The sequence below is a fragment of the Triticum aestivum genome, chromosome 3A (genome assembly GCF_018294505.1).
Source record: "Triticum aestivum cultivar Chinese Spring chromosome 3A, IWGSC CS RefSeq v2.1, whole genome shotgun sequence".
NCBI classification, from domain to species: domain Eukaryota; kingdom Viridiplantae; phylum Streptophyta; class Magnoliopsida; order Poales; family Poaceae; genus Triticum; species Triticum aestivum.
In genome coordinates this window covers 667,435,249-667,456,689 of record NC_057800.1, presented here as the reverse complement: position 1 = coordinate 667,456,689, position 21,441 = coordinate 667,435,249, and the positions used below count along the sequence as shown (strand labels likewise).

Below are 21,441 nucleotides of genomic sequence, written 5' to 3'. Positions count from 1 at the left end.
AGATCAAAAATTTGACCAATGTGATACAAATTATATATCATAAGAGAAATACCATTAGAAAATATACCATTTGAAGTTCCTAAAGGTATAGTGACATATATAACTTGTGTTATGTTGGTTAAACTATCGACCTAGAGATACATGTGGTCCTTTTCAACCGTAAAGGGGGTAGGGCGACATATCCACCTCGCTTCCTCTACCCCATCTTTCTATTGTCTCTCCCCATACCTCGCCCCACTGCACACCTTGAGGTGTCCCTGTGCATTAGTACATATTTGAGAATCTTGGCTAGGTCGCGGGCGGCGACGGTCTAGAGATCGAAGAACGCAACGAGGGGTGAAAGAATGGGATGCCTTGCTAGGGCAACTTATCCCTTTCTTTAATCAGGACTTTTATACCTGTAGTCGAATAAGAAGCCCGGTCTTCCAACTTTGAGCTTTTCGCAGCCAGAGATACGTCGACGTTGGAGTTTGGGGTAGAGACAAGGTTGAATGTGTTCGTCGACGGTGAGATCGATAGTATGACGCCTCCACCATCTAGGGTTCCTGATGGCTTGAGTGTGGGCATACAAAGACCTGGCATAGTTGAATGGCATGAGAGAATGGGTGATATGGACATGCTGAATTGGCATCCACTTGCGCAAAGCTAGACAAAACCCCTCAAAAAGAGATATGGGTGTGTGTTTTAGCGGTGCTTAGAGTTAGGAGTTGCATTTCAAACGATATTGAAGCAGAGGGTTGTAATTTAACTCTACTACAATTTCAAACGTGCCACATGAACCTTTCTCTTCTCCATGCATATGCAAGGTGTAGCATGTAGAAAAACTAGGATCTCGAGGGAGATAGAGGGTGGTCCAAGGATGGGAATGGGCTGAGTTAGAGGAGGAGGAGGTAGTGACTAGGTTCCCTATACCCCCCACATAAGTGTTTATAGATACGAGGGATTTGATGTCAACAAATATCACCCATCCGGCTTAATAGGTGGTGTATAAGTTACTCCAACCTGTCCTCTCTAATGACACACAATATTTAGGTCTAACAGTATAATTTTGGGCGTATATCAGCACACTTGTTTGTGTACATATCGATATGCATTAAATTCCATGTCCATATCTTTATTTGATGGAAAGGAAATATTATTGCAATCTGCATCTACACCAAGAGAATACACACAATCATCACAATGTTATTATTATAACATTCAACGCGACCACATCAACCACCAGACAAGTAAATCAAACTAACTTAACATGTTGGCGTAAACACCCACTCTTATTATCAAGTTGAAATACAAGTGGAAGAACATGACGACGAGAGATCTCAAGGGGCAACAAGCCACGTCCATATACCTATATATAACCGGAGTGTACATATGGAGTACCTCTCAAATGCAGCTCTGCCTTTTTCCTTACTCCCACCCCAAAAGTCTCAGACATGTCCAACAAATGCGAACTCTCTCCATCAGGAAGCACCCATTCAAAGTGGTAGAGAAGATTCGCCAATGCAATCTCCACGGCAAACGTGCCAAACAGAATCGCAGGACACTGTCGACGACCTGCCCCGAAGGGGGTGAACTCAAAATTTGTTCCTTTAAAATCAACATTGCTATTCTCAAACCTCTCTGGGTTAAACGCTTCTGGGTTGTACCAATATCTTGGATCCCGAGAAATTGCAAATGCATTAACATGTATCTTTGTGCCTTTGGGAATGTGATAACCCATGATTTCACAGTCCTCCCTCGACTCACGGGGGACAAGCATAGGGTTGGGGGGATGTAACCTAAGAACCTCCTTGATAACCATTCACATGTAGTTCAGTCCACCAAGGTCGGTATTAGTGATGACACCTCGTAGTGCACCTAGAATGCTTTGAACATCTAGTTGTGTCTTTGCCATTGTCTCGGGTTTTTTCAACAGCTCCGACATAGCCCACTCTACAGTGGATCCTAAGGTTGTAGTAGCGCCTCCAAATATGTCCTGAAGCAATAGTTATGTTATGCACAATTTATAAAAATTATAAACAAAATATATTAGGACACTATATTCTTTTAGGAGATTAAGACGACACAAACTGTTGAAGGAAATAAAAGTGACGATGACATAACCAATCAAACTAGTCTAATGGAGGAAACACTAGTTCTCTCTCACGAGTTCATTAGAAACAAAGGCATATACGAACAAGACTACTTTCTTGTAAGTGAGAACAAGACTACTTGAATCACATTAATAGCGTAGGAGGCCAAATTATTCTTCTACGTAGTACTATTCAAAATGGAAGGAGTACTCACAAACATGATGGCACCAATAGTCTCCGGGGTTAGAGGGAAAGCAAGTGAATCCTTCTTCTGCAGCCTGAGCAGCACTCCCAGGAAATCCTCCTGATCCCCGTTGGCGGCGATCTCCGCATTGCGGCTCTCGACGATACTCGCAATGATGCGCTGGATGCAGCCATAACTCCCGCGAAGGCGGTGCTCGATGGTGCTCAGCCGCCGTACGATCCGCGACGACGGGAAGAAGTCCAGCGGTAAGAACCCGGCCACCAGCTCGCTTACTTGGTCGTAGGCGAGCACGAACTCGGACTTCTCCTCTGCGCACTTGCCGCCGAACATGGCCATGGCGACGATGTCGTTCGCTAGCGCCGACGCCTTCTTGCTGAGGTTGACGAAACCAGAGGCCGCCGCAATGAATCTGTCAGGGGTTTGGTGCGACATATGCTAACGGATGGCTTATTATGGTGGGGCGAGTAGAACGTCGCCGGTGCCTGGAAACGGGATGAGGCGAAGACATGCACGCCGGCGAATCTTACCCAGCTTCGGGGCTCCCCGGGAAGATAATACCCCTACAGCTGCTCTGCGGGGTCTCCGCATGATTACTATAGTCAAGGATTTACACGGTTGCTCCTTGAGCTGTGTATGGTGGTAGGAGAGGGCAAGGCTAGCTCTCTCCCTCTATCTGGTGAGGTATAGAACTACTGGGATCCAACCCTTTGCATGGATGCCCTGGGGGGGTTTATATAGGCCTACCCCCATGGGTACAATGGTAATGTGACTGGGCGCGGGCCCAGCCGTCAGTGTCTCCGACCTCCGACTTCTCCACCGACTGCTGGGGCCCGCCGACTGGTGGGCCCCGCCGACTGGTCTGGTATGTAGCCGACAGGCCGTGTCCGCCGCGGGCGGGTCTTTCCGGCTGCTGATTACTATAGCCGTGCTCCTGATGATGCAAGCTTGGTCATGGGGTCATGGCAACAACCCCGCCGCCTGGCGGGCGATCACTGTGGCCACTCCCCATCTCTTCTAGATTAATGGCGCGTGGGCCCTGGGGGAGGGCTCGGCCGAATCCCCCGTGCCGACTCCTGTTGGGTCCGGCTGGCGGTGCTCCCGCCGTCTCCCGAGGTCTCGCTGGCTGGTGGGACCTGCTGCCTCCAGGCCATACAGACAAGCCGTCGTGGGCGCAGGACCAGGTACAGTGATGCTGATGTCAGGGCTGGCTGGGCAACAGTGCCACGCCACGGGGAGATCCTCCCAAGTACGGCGCGCTGTAGCCATGCCTACCCTTGGTAAGGGGCGGAGAGTGGGCTTCATTGTAGCCACGCCCTGGCCCGCCCCCCTTGATGAGGTCACGGTTTGTTGGAATTGCCGGCCGACTCACCAAAGCCGGCTTCTCTGGAAATCATCCCTGGGACTCGGCCGTGAGCGGGCAGTCGGCCGCCTTGCCGTAGACTCCCCAGGAGGCAGCTCTTCGCCCTGTGGTCTTGAGGGGCGCAGCCTTCCCCGATGTCTTGAAAGGTCATGGGGTTCGGGTTGGCCTACCCGTGGCCCATTACTCCGACAGTAGTCCCCGAAACTGGTGAGGCGCCACGGACGATTGGCCGAGAAGCCTCAGCAGTTTCTCTTTCCGGGTGCAACTCATGGTCTTGATTGACTTCCGCCGGGCTGACTAGAAGGAGTCGGACTTGCCCAACTCGGACTTACTCAATTCTGACTTGCTCAGTAGTTCGAACGTCGCGGCGGGATCTTAAGTGGCGGGCTAGCTAAGCTTCCAGAGAAAGCCGCCCGTTCTTGGCCTGTCACACAAGGGCACGTGGCCAGGCCGTCCTGCCAGCCCACGCGCGCGACGGAACAGGTCCGTAGGCGGGGCCCGCCACTACCGCGCCTCGGCGCCCGAGCGGATCCGCTGTGGCCCCAGTGGACGGTTAGGATTCCTATGGAGTTACTGCGCGCAGTAACTTTGCAGGGATCGTGGGGGCGTGGGGTTGTGGGCGCAGTAAATCCCCACGCCCGCCCCTCGGCTTCGCATCCCCGAGGGCTATAAGTAGGGGGAAGAGGGGAGCACGTGCGCCCTCCTTCCTACCGCTCCTTGCTTTCTTCCTCCTCGCAGCTCCTTCGCTCTCCTGCTTCCTCTTTCTTCTCTCTCTCGCTCGCTCCGGCGCACGCCCAAGCTCCGGCGCACGCTGTGGTGACCGCTCGCGACGATGAGCTCTTCCTCTGCTGCCGCGCCTCCCCCGGTGCGCTCCGACACCTGGGACGGCTCTGAGGTCCACGAAGATCATATGGAGTTCCTCCGCCGGACCCGTCGGCTTCCCAGCGAGGATCGCGTGCAGGTGCGTATCGCGCTAGAGGGGGAGATTTCCCCCGCCCCGCAGGAGGGCGAGCGGGTCATCTTCCGCTCGCACTACCTGCGCGGGCTAGGGCTGCCGGCGAGCAGCTTCCTCCGGTCGTTCATGGAGTTCTACGGACTCCAGCCACACCACCTTACCCCCAACACAGTGGTGCTACTGTCCGCCTTCGTGGCTCTGTGCGAGGGCTTCCTGGGAGTCCTCCCCACCCTCGAGCTCTGGGGGGAGTTCTTCTTCTTCAAGCTTGGCACCCAGGCCGCGGGCGTGCCGGCTCAGTGCGGCGCCTTCATCGCGTGCGAAGGACAGGAGCCGACAACCAGTTCCCCTCCATCGCGCTGCTGAAGTCGGTGAAGATGTGGCAGTGGTCCTACTTCTACGTCAGGAACATCGCCACGCAGGGCGACTGGGTCAATCTGCCGGCTTTCGAAGCCGGCCCGCCGGCTGGCAGACTGCCCAACTGGTCGTACCGGGCCAGGTCACTGACGCCTGTGGGAGCCGGCGCCATCACGCGACTCCGAGTGCTGACGCAGTCAGAGGGTCTGACTGGCCCGGACCTGCTGGCCGCCTTCGTCTCGCGCCAAGTTCTCCCACTCCAAGGCCGCCCTCACCTGATATGCCAGATGAGCGGGGGCCGCGACCCGAGTCGGATGTGCACCAAGGACATGCCTCACGAAGAGGTGGCCCTGATGGTGAAATATCTATTGGACAGAAGGCTCCCGGAGGACTGGCGATTCGGCAAGGAGCTATACTCCCACGCCAACCCCCCGCCCATGGTGAGTCGCCTTTCTTTTCTTCAGATTGTCTTCTTCTTGCCGAGTCTTGTTCTAATCAGTCTGCTTTTTGGTTAGAATCCCCTTCTTCACCCACCAGCCGGCACCTCGGGGCCGGCATGTGAGTTTGTCGCCGACCGGGCGGAGAGCGACGTCGACGACCCCGATCTGGGGGCGGCGGCTCTGGAAGACGACGCCGAGGGAGGAGGAGGGACGTCAGGCGACTTCAGGCCCTCGGCCACCTTTGCCGACTGGCATGAAGACGACGCCGAGGAAGGAGTCGCCCCTCGCCATCGGCCAGGAGCCAGCCAGCCGGGCGCGGGCTCTTCTACCGCGTCGGGCGCTCCAGGCGGCGGGAAGAAGCGTCGGGCTGCGCCGACTTTGTTCGGCAGCCGGCCGAAGAAGCCCAAGGGCTCGGCTGCGGCGACCCAACGGGACGAGGCGGCCGCGAAGGCCATCCGCTTCCATAAGGAAGTGAAGAAGCTGCCGTTGGTCTCTGTGTAAGTATTCTGTCTTCAAAGTTCGTTCTTTCTTCGTGCTTTGTTTGAGTCTCTGCTCGTCCCTCTTTCTTCAGGGCTCCCCTCTCTCTTGAGCGGGTTGCCGCCGCCTCCGTCATGGGGTCAGCGGAGACGCCCGCCACCACTCGGCAGATAGACCCCGCTGCCGACCTCCGGGAGGCGACAGAGTGGAATGCGCAGGAGAAGCGCAATGAAGAAGAAACCCTCCACCTGGAGAAGGCGGAGGCCGACAGGGCGGAGGCCTCCACCAAGAAAAAACTAGCGGAGGCCGAAGCCGCCGCCGCGGCGAAGCAGCGGGCTGAGGAAGCCGCACGCCACCAGGCGGCCTTGCTTGTTACCCCGCTGAACTCTGCGCCGCCGCCGCCGGAGTTCACGGGGCAGACTGGAGGAGCTGGCAGGGAGAACCTCGTCGAGGAGAGGGAAGGCGGCGAGTCCTCTACTCCGGGCACGAACGTTCCGCCGCCGCCTCCGCCGCCGTCTGAAGGCGTGCAAGGCGAGCAGCCAGCGGACCCTCCGGTGCCGTCGACCGAAGAAGAGGCCGTGGCGAGGCTACTCCTCCAGATCGGCTCCCCAGCGCGCCGTCGTCTGGAGAAGGCGACTTCGGCCCCCCGCCCCTGGAAGCCGGCACCGCCAGCTCGGCGGCTCCAGACGCTGAGGCGACGAGCGCCGCACCTGTTGGGTGGGTGCAGGGAGGCGGCACAAGGCCGCTGAACCGGGCGCTCCTGGACGTCCAGGCGAAGCTCCGCGCTGAGGGCGACGCCCTCCAGAGCTGCACCAAGGCGTTCCTGGCGTCGCGGGCGACCGTCCGGGTATGTCTTTTCTTTGGGCCTTTGTTTTTTCTTGTTTCTCTCTGTGGGGGCACGCCAGCGCACCCACTAGGTGTAGTCCCTGAGTTTTGGGTCGGCTGCTGAGCAGGCAGCCCGGAACTCCAATTTGATGAGCTTCTGGGTACTAACTTTGTCTGAAACGCTTGTTGCAGGACTACCACAACCTCCGCGTCACCACCTTCAACTGTAATGTTAAAGAGTTGGGCAAGCGGACCGCTGACTTGGCGGAGAGCCGGAGTAAGTCCTCCTCCTCTTTCTCTTCTCTGCGGGGGCGCGCTAGCGCACCCGCGGGCTATAGTCCTCGAGATTCGGGCCGAATGCTGAGCAGTCGGGCTGGATCTCCCTAGCGACCTACTTTATTGACGACTGCTGTCTTTCTTTCTTTCCTTCAGGGGCCAACGCTGCTCTTCAACAGCAGCTGAGCGAAGCCAACTCCGCCCTGCTCGCCAAAGGGGAGGAGTGCAGCAAGCTCGCCGCGGAGCGCGATCTGCTGACCGCTTAGTTGGCAGAGCAGAAGGGGCTGCTTGCGAAGTCGCAGAGGGAGGCGTAGGAGACGGAGGCCGCCCTCCTGGCCGAGTTCGTGAGTGAGCGCTCTTCCTAGTCTGACAAGGAGGCGATGCTGTCCTCCGGCTTCCACGAGATCGAAGACATCGTTGATGGTGAGTCTCTTTGTTTTCTTTCTTTGAGCCGCCGACCTAGGTCATGCCGACTCCTGGTTTTTGACTCGCTTTTTTGTTTCTTCGTGTCTTCTGCAGACTTCTTCCCCGGGCAGTCTCAGGCCGCTATCCAAGCCATCGAGGCCGATCGTGCAAGTCGGAGGGCAGAGGGCGCAGAGATCGCCGCTGATGCCCTCCGAACTCTTGATGAGCACATCTTGAGTATCAAGGCTCGCCTCCGGCCGGCTCACCGGATGCTGCGCCGACTTCAGCGCGTCGGCGCCCAGGCTATCTTTGCCTTTGGCCGAATATGCAGACTCCGCGCACCCCCAGCCTGACGGCCAACTGGTTGGAGGTCGCGGCTGGTCGCCTTGAGGCCTGGAAGGGCTCTTCGGCCCGGGCTGGAGCGCGCCGGGCCTTGGAGTTCGTCAAGGCGTGGTACCCGGGGCTGGATCTAGACCGGTTGGCCACGCTTCGGTCGGAGGCCCAATCGGAGCTGGCGGCTGCGGAAGACGCCCTCGTCAAGCGTGCTGCGGCGATCGCCGAGTACACCGACACAAGCATCTTCGTCCCCGAGCGGTCTGAAGACGGCGAGGAGGTCCCGCCGGAGTGGTTTGGGATGAACCCAGACTACGGCGAAGACTCGCCGGAGGTGATCGGCTCCAGCGTCGAGGAAGAGGACGAGGCGGAGGGTGAGGGCGAGGCGGAGGCACCAGAAGACGGAGCAGACGACCAGCCTCAGCCCGACCGCGCCTCCAGCAATGAGCCGTGTGCGACCGATCCGACTGCTGCCGGAGGCGATCAAGCCGAGACTAGCCGGCCGACCGCCCCGACGACTGACGCTGGCGCCTCCTCCGACCCCCCGACTCCGTCTGCCGCCTCCTAAGCTGCCGCAGTGTCTCTTGTTTTATCTGCTTCAGTAGTCTTTTGAGGAACTTGTTAATTCGCACAATTCCACCCGCGGGGTGTATTTGGAACCTCTGCTTGACAATTCGGCCAAGGGCCTATGTTATACATATATGTCTATCTTTTCTTGCTCGTTGTTCTATTTGGCTGTTTTCCTTTGCCGCTTTCTCCTAGTTGCCTGCCTTGCCAATCGGACAGCCGCTCTGCAGACTGTTGCTGGATCAAGTGCTAGGCTACTTTGGGAAAGCAAGTACTTAGCCGATTTCAAGATTGTTTGAGCAAGTTGGATAGAAAATGACAATCTGACTGTCCGAGAGTCAGTTTGCGAGAAGGGCTTGGAAGCCGTCTTGAGCTATGTTTTATGCTTTGGGTCCTTAGCCATTTTTCATGCGAATGCCCATTCTACCTTACTGCTGCCCACCGTACAGTCGCTCTGCGAGCTGCGGCTTCTGGCAGGAGACGGCTTAGGCGTTTACACACTACTTGTCCAACTGTAGGAAGCATTTCATAGTGCAAGGCGGCAAGTCCCCGGGCCGACTTGTCGAGCCCGATGCCAAGCGGCATGACAAAGGGTAACATACTTGTAGGCATAATTTTTATCATACAGACAAAAGAGGGCAGTCCCCGAGCTCGTCTCGGGGGGCCCAAAGTCTTGGTATTTTAATACAAAAGGTAGCGTGGTACATACTGCATCAACTATAAAATCTTCGGAGAAGATTTGCGTTCCATGGCCGCTCTGTCTCCTTACCGGAGTCGTCCCTCTTGCATGCTTGGGGCTTCTGAGCATCGATCAGGTAGTAGGAGTCGTTGCCTAGTACTTTGCTGATGATGAAAGGGCCTTCCCATGGCGGCGACAGCTTGTGCTTGCCGGCTATTCGCTGGATCAGCCGGAGTACAAGGTCACCTTCTTGGAAAGATCTTGGCCTGACCTTCCTGTTGTGGTATCGGTGCAGGCTCTGCTGGTAGATGCTGGACCGGCTGAGTGCCAACAGCCGACCCTCTTCCAGCAGATCGACGCCGTCTTGTCGTGCTTCTTCTGCTTCCTCCTCGGTGTACATGGTGACTCGTGGGGAGTCGAACTCTATGTCCGTTGGGATGACGGCTTCGGCACCGTAGACGAGGAAGAAGGGCGTGAAGCTGGTTGACTTGTTTGGAGTCGTGCGCAGACTCCAGAGGACGGCTGGCAGCTCGTCGAGCTAGCAGCCAGCCGAGCGCTCCAGAGGCTCGATTAACCGAGGCTTGATGCCGGACAGGATGAGGCCGTTTGCTCGCTCCACTTGGCCGTTTGACTGTGGGTGGGCGACGGATTCTAGGTCCAGTCGGATGCCCTGTGTTGCGCAGAAACGGGCCAAGGCGCCTTTGGAAAAATTTGTGCCGTTGTCGGTGATGATGCTGTGTGGTATGCCGTACCGAATTGTGATATCGGTGATGAAGGTCACGACAGTCGTACCGTTCAGTTTCTTAATTGGCTTCACTTCCACCCACTTGGTGAACTTGTCCACTGTGACAAGTAGGTGAGTTAGACCACCTCGTGCTGTTTTGAATGGTCCCACCATGTCTAGACGCCAAACTGCGAAAGGCCAAGCAATGGGGATGGTCTTGAGCACGGAAGCCGGCTGGTGCGGCTTGGAGCTGAACTTCTGGCACCCTTTGCATTTTTGGACCAACTCCTTGGCCTCTTCCAAGGCAGTCGGCCAAAAAAAACCGTGCCGAAAACCTTTGGCGACGAGTGCTCTTGAAGCCGCATGGTGGCCACATTCGCCTTGGTGGATGTCTTTGAGGATCGCCTGGCCTTGCTCTGGCTCTAGCAGCGCTGGTAGACACCAATGACACTGCGCCTGACCAGCTCTCTGTTGATTATGGTATAGGCTGCTGCCCAGCGTTGTACTTGCCGAGCTGAGATCTCATTAGTTGGTAGCTCTTTGTTCACCAGAAATTTGAGGATGGGTTGGGCCCATGAGGGTGCTGCTATTTTGTCGACTATCAGGACTGCGACTTGGACGAGGGCGGCTAGGCTGGGAGGCGGCTGGCTGGAGTCAACAACCGCTTGTTGGGATGATGAAGTCCCCAGGCCGACTGGCTCGGTCCTTGGGCCGAGTTCTGGAATCTTCGAGTCCGTCACCGCAGTCCCCGGGCCGGGCTCGACTGAAGCAGCTTTGGAGTCGCCCGCCAAAGTCCCCGTTCCGACTGTCGGAGCCCTGGAGTCGGATCCACCGTCTTCGGGAGGAGCCGACACAAAGATGGAGTCTGATTCTGGTGAAGGCTTGACAGACGTCTTGAGGAGGCGTTGAAGGGCGACACCAGATGGAATTGCTTGGCGGGTAGAGCCGATTCATGCTAAGGCGTCTGCTTGGTCGTTGTCGTTTCTTGGCACATGGAGGAACTCGCACCCTTCGAAATACCCGCTGAGTTGCTGCACGAGGAAACGGTAGCTCGCCATGTTTGCATCTTTTGCGTCCCAGTCGCTAGACGACTGCTGGACCACTAAGTCCGAGTCGCCATAACACAAGATCCGGCGGATGCCAAGCTCTTTGGCAAGCCGGAGCCCGTGAATGAGCGCCTCGTACTCGGCCATGTTGTTGGAGGTGGCAAAATGGATTTGCAGTGCATACTTGAGCTTGTTGCCTTTGGGAGAGGTGAGGACGATGCCAGCTCCCAAGCCGGTGCGCATCTTGGAGCCGTCGAAGTGCATCCGCCAATGGGTGGAGTCAGGCGCTAGAGGCAGGTACTGGTGAAGGAAATATGCCCTAGAGGCAATAATAAAGTTATTATTTATTTCCTTATATCATGATAAAAGTTTATTATTCATGCTAGAATTGTATTAACCGGAAACATAATACATGTGTGAATACATAGACAAACAGAGTGTCACTAGTATGCCTCTACTTGACTAGCTCGTTAATCAAAAATGGTTATGTTTCCTAACCATGTACAAAGAGTTGTCATTTGATTAACGGGATCACATCATTAGTTGAATGATCTGATTGACATGACCCATTCCATTAGCTTAGCACCCGATCGTTTAGTATGTTGCTATTGCTTTCTTCATGACTTATACATGTTCCTATGACTATGAGATTATGCAACTCCCGTTTGCCGGAGGAACACTTTGTGTGCTACCAAACGTCACAACGTAACTGGGTGATTATAAAGGAGCTCTACAGGTGTCTCCAAAGGTACATGTTGGGTTGGTGTATTTCGAGATTAGGATTTGTCACTCCGATTGTCGGAGAGGTATCTCTGGGCCCTCTCGGTAATGCACATCACTGAAGCCTTGCAAGCATTGCAACTAATGAGTTAGTTGCAGGATGATGTATTACGGAACGAGTAAAGAGACTTGCCGGTAACGAGATTGAACTAGGTATGGGATACCGACGATCGAATCTCGGGCAAGTAACATACCGATGACAAAGGGAACAACGTATGTTGTTATGCGGTCTGACCGATAAAAGATCTTCGTAGAATATGTAGGAGCCAATATGAGCATCCAGGTTCTGCTATTGGTTATTGACCGGAGACGTGTCTCGGTCATGTCTACATTGTTCTCGAACCCGTAGGGTCCGCACGCTTAAGGTTACGATGGTAGTTATATTATGAGTTTATGCATTTTGATGTACCGAAGGTTGTTCGGAGTCCCGGATGTGATCACGGACATGACGAGGAGTCTCGAAATGGTCGAGACATAAAGATTGATACATTGGAAGCCTATGTTTGGATATCGGAAGTGTTCCGGGTGAAATCGGGATTTTACCGGAGTACCGGGAGGTTACCGGAACCCCCGGGAAGTATATGGGCCTTAGTGGGCCTTAGTGGAAGAGAGGAGAGGTGGCCAGAGATGGGCTGCGCGCCCCTCCCCCCTTGGTCCGAATAGGACAAGGAGAGAGGGCCAGCCCCCCTTCCTCCTCTCTCTCTCCTCTTTTCCCCCCTCCGCGAATCCTATTCCAACTAGGAAAGGGGGGAGTCCTACTCCCGGAAGGAGTAGGAATCCTCCTGGCGCGCCACCTCTTGGCCGGCCAGCCCCCCCTTTGAGGCTTTATATACGGAGGCACGGGGCACCCCTAGAGACACAAGTTGATCCACGTGATCATATTCTTAGCCGTGTGCGGTGCCCCCTTCCACCATAGTCCTCGATAATATTGTAGCGGTGCTTAGGCGAAGCCCTGCGACGGTAGTACGTCAAGATCGTCACCACACCGTCGTGCTGACGGAACTCTTCCCCGACACTTTGCTGGATTGGAGTCCGGGGATCGTCATCGAGCTGAACGTGTGCTAGAACTCGGAGGTGCCGTAGTTTCGGTGCTTGATTGGTCGGGCCGTGGAGACGTACGACTACATCAATCAAGTGAATGCTTCCGTTGTCGATCTACAAGGGTACGTAGATCACACTCTCCCCCTCTCGTTGCTATGCATCACCATGATCTTGCGTGCGCGTAGGAATTTTTTTGAAATTACTACGAAACCCAACAACTGGGTCTCGGCCCAGTCAACGAGGAAGTCGGCCAGTGCTTGTGATTTGATAGCGGTGCGGGCTGGTAGTAGATGGTGTAAGGAGCCAACTCTATGGCCCACTTGGCCACTCGACCAGAGGCATCGCGGCTGCCGATGATCTCGGCAAGTGGAGCCGTGCAGACCATCGTGATTGGATGTTCTTGAAAGTAAGGCTTCAATTTCTTGGCAGCAAAGTGCACGCCATAGCACATCTTCTGGTAGTGGGGGTAGTTCTACTTGGAGGTCGACAGTACCTCGCTCAGGTAATATACTGGTCCCTGGACAGGTAGCGCCTTGCCTTCCTCCTTGCGCTCTACTACAATGACTGTGCTGACTACTCGGCTGGTGGCGGCGATGTACAGGAGCATAGGTTCCTTGGGAGTCGGAGCCACCAGGATGGGTGGAGTAGTCAGCATCTTCTTCAACTGGTGGAAAGCTTCGTCCGCCTTATGGTTCCACTCGAAAAAGTGGTCTTCTTCATGAGTCGGTATAAGGGGAGAGCTTTCTCGCCCAGCCGACTGATGAATCGGCTGATGGACGCTAGGCAGCCGGTGAACTTCTGCACATCCAGCAGTCGGCTAGGTACCTCCATTCTCTCGATGGCCTTGATTTTTACCGGGTTGCATTCTATGCCGCGCTCAGAGACCAGGAAACCTAGCAGCTGGCCGGCTGGTACTCCGAAGACACACTTCTCGGGGTTGAGCTTGATCTGGAACCGGCCCAGGTTCTCAAAGGTCTCCTTGAGGTCTTCCAGCAATGTTCCTCGCTTTTCCGTCTTCACCACTACGTCATCCATGTAAACATGGGCGTTCCTACCGAGCTGCTTGAGGAGGCACTTCTGCATGCAGCGCTGAAAGGTGGCGCCAGCATTCCTCAAGCCGAACGTCATGGTGAGGTAGCAGAATGCTCCAAACGGCATGATGAAGGCGGTCTTCAATCTATCAGCCGGGTCCAGCTTGATCTGGTGATATCCTAAGTACGCATCCAAGAAACTCAACAGCTCGCATCTGGCTGTGGAGTCTATCACCTGATCAATTCTCGGCAGAGCAAACGGGTCCTTGGGGCAAGCCTTGTTGAGGCTCGTGTAGTCAATACACATTCGCCATTGCTTGTTCTTCTTTAGCACCAGGACCGGATTTGCCAGCCACTCCGGGAAGAAAACTTCCATAATGAAGCCGGCTGCTAGGAGTCGGGCTATCTCTTCTCCGACAACTCTTCTCTTCTCTTCTGATAAGCGGCGCAGGAGCTGTCTGACCGGCTTTGCATCAGATCGGACATGTAACTTGTGCTCAGCGAATTCCGTCGGCACACCTGGCATGTCTTTGGAAGACCACGCGAAGATGTCCCGATTCTCACGGAGGAAATCGACGAGCTCGCCTTCCTATTTGCTGTCCAGGTTTGCACCTACGACGGCGTACCTCTCTGGGTGCTCCGGATCCAAGGGTATCTTCTTTGTCTCTTTGGCCGGCTTGAACGAACCTTCGGCTTCCGACTCCTTCGGGTCGGGCGATATATCCGGCTGCTTGCCGGCCATCGCCACAGCTCTCTCAAGGAGTCGCTTCTCGGCGCAATCACCAGGGACTCGGCCAGCCGACTGCTCTCGGCCGCACAAGCGGACGACTTTCGGTAGTCGCCGGCCACAGTCAGAATTCCCCTGGAACTGGGCATCTTCATCTTGAGGTAGGCGTAGTGGGGAACCTCCATGAACTTGGCCAAGGCGGGCCGGCCAAGTAGCGCATGGTACGGGCTCTCGAGGTCCACCACCTCAAACCAAACAAACTCTCTTTGGAAGTGATCTTTGTCCCCAAAGAGGACGTCAATCAGGATCTTGCCGATTGGTGAACAGGAAAGCCCAGGAACAATGCCATGGAACACAGTCCAGCTGTTCTGAAGCTGTCTCTACCTGATTCCTAACTTCTCCATGGTGTCCTTGTACATGATGTTGATGCTGCTGCCCCCATCTATCAGAACTCGCAAAAAACGCGCGGCCCGTTTGTCCGTGGCAAAGGTGGCGTCCAGGACCAAGGCATAGGAGCCTGGACTCGGCATCACTTCTGGGTGGTCAGCCCTGCTCCAGCTGATGGGCCTCTCTGACCAGTGCATGAACTCTGGCGTCTCTGAGGCTACCGCGTTCACCTCTTGTCGCTGCAGCCGCCTGCTGCGTCGATCGTCAGCCACACTGGTGAACACCACATAGGCTCCATGATCTTCAAGGTACTCGTCTTGTACTGCGCCGACTAGCCTGACTGCCGGCTGCTGGGGCGGAGGCGGAGGCGGCTGCCCAGCAGGCGGGGGTGGCAGGAGGCCGTCTCCCTTGGCGATCCTGGTGAGCCAGTGGCACTTCCGGATGGTGTAATTTGATGGCTTCGTGCCGCTGTGGAACTTGCAAGGTCCGTCCAAGGTCTGCTCGTAGGAGAAGGCCGGCAACCAGTTCGGCTTGCCGCCTTTCTGTCGCTTGGGCGGAGGCTGCTCTTCTGGCTGCTGGGCTTCGACGGTCGCGACCTGCCAGCTGCTGGAAGCCGGCTGCGGGGCCTTGCGCTTGTGGTCGCCTTGCTGTTGTCGCCGGCCGGCATCCGCTGCCGGAGTTCTTGGAGCCTAAGGGGTTACCTTGCCACTCGTGCTGATTTGAATTTCCGTCTTCATGGAGGAGTCGGCCGTAGCGTACTTGTCCGCTATGATCAGCAACTCGTCGAGGGTTTCTGGCTCGTCGCAGAGGAGCTTGTGCTTGAGGACGGTGCCTTCTCGGCACCCGGCTGTAAAGTACTCGATGGCCTGCACCTCATGCACGCCCTCGCAGGAGTTCCGGAGCTCAGCCCAACGCGTGAGGTAGTCGCGAGTCGACTCATCAGGACCTTGCACACATAGGGAGAGCTGGCGAGGCTTGGGAGGACGCTTGTACGTGCTGGTGAAGTTGCGAACGAATGCCTCGGTGAAGTCGACCCAGCTGTTGATGCTGCGGGGTTTTAGGCTGTTCAGCCATGTCCGGGCCGTGCCCTGAAGCATGAGCGGAACATACTTTACGGCGACATGCTTATTGCCGTTTGCTATGCTGACAGCCGTAGAGTAGTCGACTAGCCAGTCTTCCGGCTTCACAGAGCCGGTATACTTGGGCGTGTCTCTTGGGAGCGTGAACCCTCTGGGAAAGGGCTCGTCCCGAATGCGGGGCCCAAAACAAGGCGGACCCAGCTCGTCTTCTTCTTCCAGCGCCAGGGACCGATGAATTCGGTCGATCCGGTGGCGGGAGTCATTCTCCCCAACTCCCTCTCGGCGGCTAAGGCGGTCTCCGAGAGTCGGATGGTCAACAGGAGGCGGGGAGACTCGCCTCTCCTTGCGGGGAGGGGGAGGCGGACAGTCGTCCCGTCGTTCCACTGCTCTTGGGCGGCCGTCTCGGTCGCGCTCTATGGTAATCCAAGTCCGACTGTGGCTGACAGCCGGCTCCTTGTCCTTTCTTCCTCGGGCACCGCCAGTCGGCGTCTGAGACGTCGCGCCTTGATCTCGGTGCGGGTCGTCGTTTGGCCGCTGCGGCACTTCCGTGCGGCAGCCAGCCTCGTTCTGCGCGGCGGCCGCATCGAGGAGCCGCTGGACTCGCTCCATCATGAGGCGGCGCTCTTTGCCCTCGAAATTGTCCAGCTCATCCGCCGCTGCCTAGGCGGCTCGGATGTTCTTCGATGGCGTGGCATACACGGGGCGGCTTGCCCCAAACAGGCTGGCGATGGCTACGCCGCGTTGCTGAACCGCGCCAAGGCGGCTGGGCCCTGCCAGAGCCGGCGAGCCGCCAACAGCGCGATCCATCTCCTGCTGGTAAGCTTCTGACAAGCGTCTCATGCTGGCTAGCTTCTTCGCGCCTTCAACAAGCTGAAGGCGGCGCGCTTCTAGCGTCTCTGCGTCAGCATCTTCTGGAATGGGCGCAGCTAGGTCTTGCAGCGCCGCGCCGAGTGAGTCGGGCGCCCTTCCACCAGGGAACTCGTCATGACTGATGACCAGCACCTCAGTGACGGTGCTCCCGTCGCTCTCCGCGTGAGGGAGAGGTTCGTCGTAGACCACCACGTTGGAGGGGAAAGCGTCGACCGACACGGTGTCGGAGTTGACCAGCATCGGGTCGGTGGAGCCTACGGACTCCAAATCTATGGCAGGCTCGCCGGAAACGTGGAGTTGATCGAGGAGGCCCGCGAGGAGGTTTTTGGGGCCGCCTACGCCTGCGTCAGACGTAGGTTCGTCGGAGAGGCGGACCTCGCCAACAAGTTCGGCCAAGGACCTGGCTGCACAGGCGATCTCCACGCCACGCAGCGCGTCGATGCAAACTTCGCCTGGCGTGCCTGGCTGGCTGCGCTCGCCAGGGAGGAAAAGGGTTCCCGTCCAGAATAGATCTCCGGACGGCTGTGCACCATGCCCCAAGGTGGACGCCAAATGTCGGGGGTTTGGTGCGACATATGCCAACGGATAGCTTATCATGGTGGGGGCGAGTAGAACGTCGCCGGTGCCTGGAAATGGGATGAGGCGAAGACATGCACGCCGACGAATCTTACCCAGCTTTGGGGCTCTCCGGGGAGATAATACCCCCATTGCTGCTCTGCGGGGTCTCCGCATGATCACTATAGTCAAGGATTTACACGGTTGCTCCTTGAGCTGTGTATGGTGATAGGAGAGGGCAAGGCTAGCTCTCTCCCTCTATCTGGTGAGGTATAGAACTACTGGGATCCAACCCTTTGCATGGGTGCCCTGGGCGGTTTATATAGGCCTACCCCCCAGGGGTATAATGGTAATGTGACTGGGCGCGGGCCCAGCCGTCAGTGTCTCCGACCTACGACTTCTCCGCCGACTGCTAGGGCCTGCCGACTGGTCTGGTACGGAGCCGACAGGCCGCGTCCGCCGCGGGCGGGTCTTGCCGGCTACTGATTACTGTAGCCGTGCTCCTGATGATGCAAGCTTGGTCATGGGGTCATGGCAACAACCCCGCCGCCTGGCGGGCGATCACTGTGGCCACTCCCCATTTCTTCTGGATTAATGGCGCGTGGGCCCCGGGGGAGGGCTCGGCCGACTCCCCCGTGCCGACTCCCGTTGGGTCCGACTGGCGGTGCTCCCGCCGTCTCCCGAGGTCTCACTGGCTGGTGGGCCCTGCTGCCTCCAGGCCGTACAGACAAGCCGTCGTGGGCGCAAGACCAGGTACAGTGGTGCTGATGTCAGGGCCGGCTGGGCAACAGTGCCACGCCGCGGGGAGATCCTCCCAAGTACGGCACGCTGTAGCCATGCCTGCCTTTGGTAAGGGGCAGGGAGTGGGCTTCATTGTAGCCACGCCCCTGCCCCGTCCCCCTTGATGAGGTCACGGTTTGTTGGAGTTGCCGGCCGACTCCCCAAAGCCAGCTTCTCTGGAAATCGTCCCTAGGACTCGGCCGTGAGCGGGCAGTCGGCCGCCTTGCCGTAGACTCCTCAGGAGGCGGCTCTTCGCCCTGTGGTCTTGAGGGGCGTAGCCTGCTCCAATGTCTTGAAAGGTCATGGGGCTCGGATTAGCCTACCCGTGGCCCATTACTCCGACAGGAGCGGAGAAGGTGGCCCACCTCCTCGGCCCTTATGGACTCGACACGCTTCACTTGCTTGGCGTTGAGAAGCTCCATGATGCAGATCTTCTTCATCTGGCGCCAGTTGTCCCCATAGGGTGCGAAGCCGATCCCCTTCCCGCAGCAGCCGACAATGTCGATGGTCACGCTGCTCGGCCGGGAGGCGAACGACAGGTCGTGGGTCCTCATCACCAGCTCCGCCGCCTCGGCGCTGGAGATGACCAAGGTTGGAACCTCGCCAAGCCTGAGGAACATGAGGGGTCCATGACGGCGAGACAACTCCCTCATTGTGCGATGTGGGAGGCCACGCAAGACGTGGTGGAGGCTGCCGATGAACGGAAGGCTCCATGGCCCGGGAGGCAGCTGCTTCTTGCGTAATTTGCTTTTGTTGCTGTAGGCTGTGAGTTTAAGAAACAAAAGGAAGAGTATCGTGGCTTGAGCAATAAAAGAAAACATGCTTAACACCTCCATGGTCAGTTAACTGGCTACTGGAGGAGATTAGCTTGTTTCTGGGCTTTGAGCTCGATGATAGATAGCATACTTATAGGATAGCAAGAACCATGAAGTTAACCCTGGAGCGTGCATGATATGATCGATGTCCTACTTAATCTTGTTGCTTCATGCGGTGGTTGTAGCATGATGCATGTGTGCACGCATGCAGCAGCTGCTGCGCGCATCTGGACGACTATGCATGATTAGTTTTCCCTAAACAAACTCCAAATTGAGGAAGGAACTAATCCAAATCATGTAAATTTGGATTCTATACGTCGACCATGGATGAATAGCTTGCGCTTGTCGATACATAGCTCTCATCAAAGTATAATTTCTACTTACTTGTGATCGAGTACACATGAAAGAAAGCAGCTCAATTATGAAGCCTAATGCAATCCCGAGTATGTACATATTGCTGACATGCTAAAAAGTTTTGCCCGGCTCTGGCGAGGGAGGGGCGACGGCGGCGCACCTTCGGCTCGCTTCAGTGCTGGTAGTCGTCGTTAGGTGGTGTACAAATCTGGGTGTAATTTTTATTATTTTGGTGTTCGTTGTACTACTATGATTTAAGATGAATAGATTAATGGTTTTCCCGCAAAAAGATGAGAAAAGAGAAGGTGTTAGTACCATATCGATACCAGATCATAACAAATGATATGTTAATATGTGCCATACAAAACAATAATGACGTAATTTAAAATGCCTACCTATGATATTATGCACTATAGAGGTGGACACTAGTATCATATGCATGATACTGGTATATGATACTCCCCACTACAAACAGCCTTATGACATACTACCACCGTTCCATAATGTAGTGTATATAGATTTTTTTAAAAGTCAACCCTCATAAACTTTGACCAAATCTTTGAAGAAATACATTTACATCTAGAATGCCAAGCATATGTCATTAGATTCATTATAAGAAGTACTTTCATATTTTATATATTTAGTTTGTAGATATATAAATAGCTTTCTCTTTAAATTGGGTCAAATTTCACAATGTTTGATTTAAAAAAATATATACGCACTACATTATGGAACAGACGGAGTACAGTATATTTCATATATTATTAGTCTAATTGCTGGTAAACGTAAATCTAAAAAACATATTAGGCCTTACTTAGAGGGAGTAGGCGATTAAGCTCAAACAACACAATGTGCATGCATTTTGAAAATGTTATGTAAGAATTTTCCAACTTGAGAATGAATATATTTCTCCTCAGCATTTTATTCAATCAAGCCATGATATTTCCTCTTCATTAAAGTTAAAAGCAACAAAGGTCCCATGCATATATAGTCTCTAGCGATTGCCATGATTAGTAGCAAAATAAGATCACAATAATTGTTTAGCTTAACCAAAAGCCTGTCATACCCAAGAACATTAGATAAGATATTGATGCTTACATTCTATGGGCTCTTTTCCACCAATAGCAGAACAAATTGATTTATCTAAAATCAGCTTGTTTCCACACTTGCTTGTATGTACAATAGACCGGTAATAGTAGTTGCTTGAAATAAAATGATAAGTAACGACATAAAATATAATTGTGAGATATCCAAGTCATCAATTTTAACTTCAAGCCAACTTACATAGTTCAAGAAGCAATATGATACGAATGTTTCAAAGGACGGCGGGATCACCTGTAATCGCATTAGTAGAATACACCCGCCTCCAAACCCCCAACCCCACCCAAGTACATGGAAGATGGAACCGACCACAGGACTAGCTATAGCAAATCGCCTCCCACCCGCGCACAAAATAGAGCATGGTCATCAACGTTAGGGTTAAAAAATGCTTAGGGCCATCTTGCAAACTTAGCATATCTACAATGTATAGTTCTTTTGTCCGCTCGATATCATCTAAAGATCACAAGAAGGCAAGTACACAATAAAATGTTCCTTAGGGTGATCCCTTGCCACCTTCGTTCATATGTACATGAGAAGAGCATTGCTGAAGCATGAATGTATTTTTGAATCATATTCATTTTCGATTGTCCAAGCACTTTTCTCGGTTTTTTTTGTCTTTTTTGCCTTATTATCTAAAACAGTGGAGGTTGAATAATTTGCAACAATATGATGGTTGTGTGCGTTGACCGATGGAGAGGCCAAGGGGCTTTCCCCCCTTTTGGAAAAAAATGTGTGCTGAGTAATATTCATTAAGCAAATGCGTGACAATTGATATCATTCGGTAGAATGGCGATAGTTATCTTATTTAGATGAACAACTCGTAACTTAGCTAAGACAATGACATTACGCTTCTACATTGTACACACTTCTAGGATGTACCTGGGTCAAAAAAAGTAGAGACTAATTTAAAATATTATCTACAAGGCGGAACAGGAGGCCAATTATCTGTCGTTGATCATGTCTTGATATAATCTAAGCATATAGAAATGGAGTGTGTCTCCGATGGTGCCCCCACAGATCTGTATACGCAGTTCCACCTTCTCCCTTCTCCAACGGCTGCAACGGAGGTTGAAGACGGTGACTCGATGAGTTGATGCATAGAAGGACTTCTTTTGTACTTTTTTTTGTTTTATAGGGTTTTTTTCTAGTGTTATGGGCAAGCTGTCCCTCCAATCCCTTCTCCAGAAAGATGCTACGTGTGTT

At 54.5% G+C, this 21,441-nt stretch overlaps 1 pseudogene; it reads right to left on the bottom strand.

Moving 5' to 3' along the window:
• Positions 1-1,348: 1,348 nt before the first annotated feature.
• Positions 1,349-18,621, bottom strand: LOC123057117 (desmethyl-deoxy-podophyllotoxin synthase-like; annotated as a pseudogene).
• Between the last annotated feature and the right edge of the window lie 2,820 nt (positions 18,622-21,441).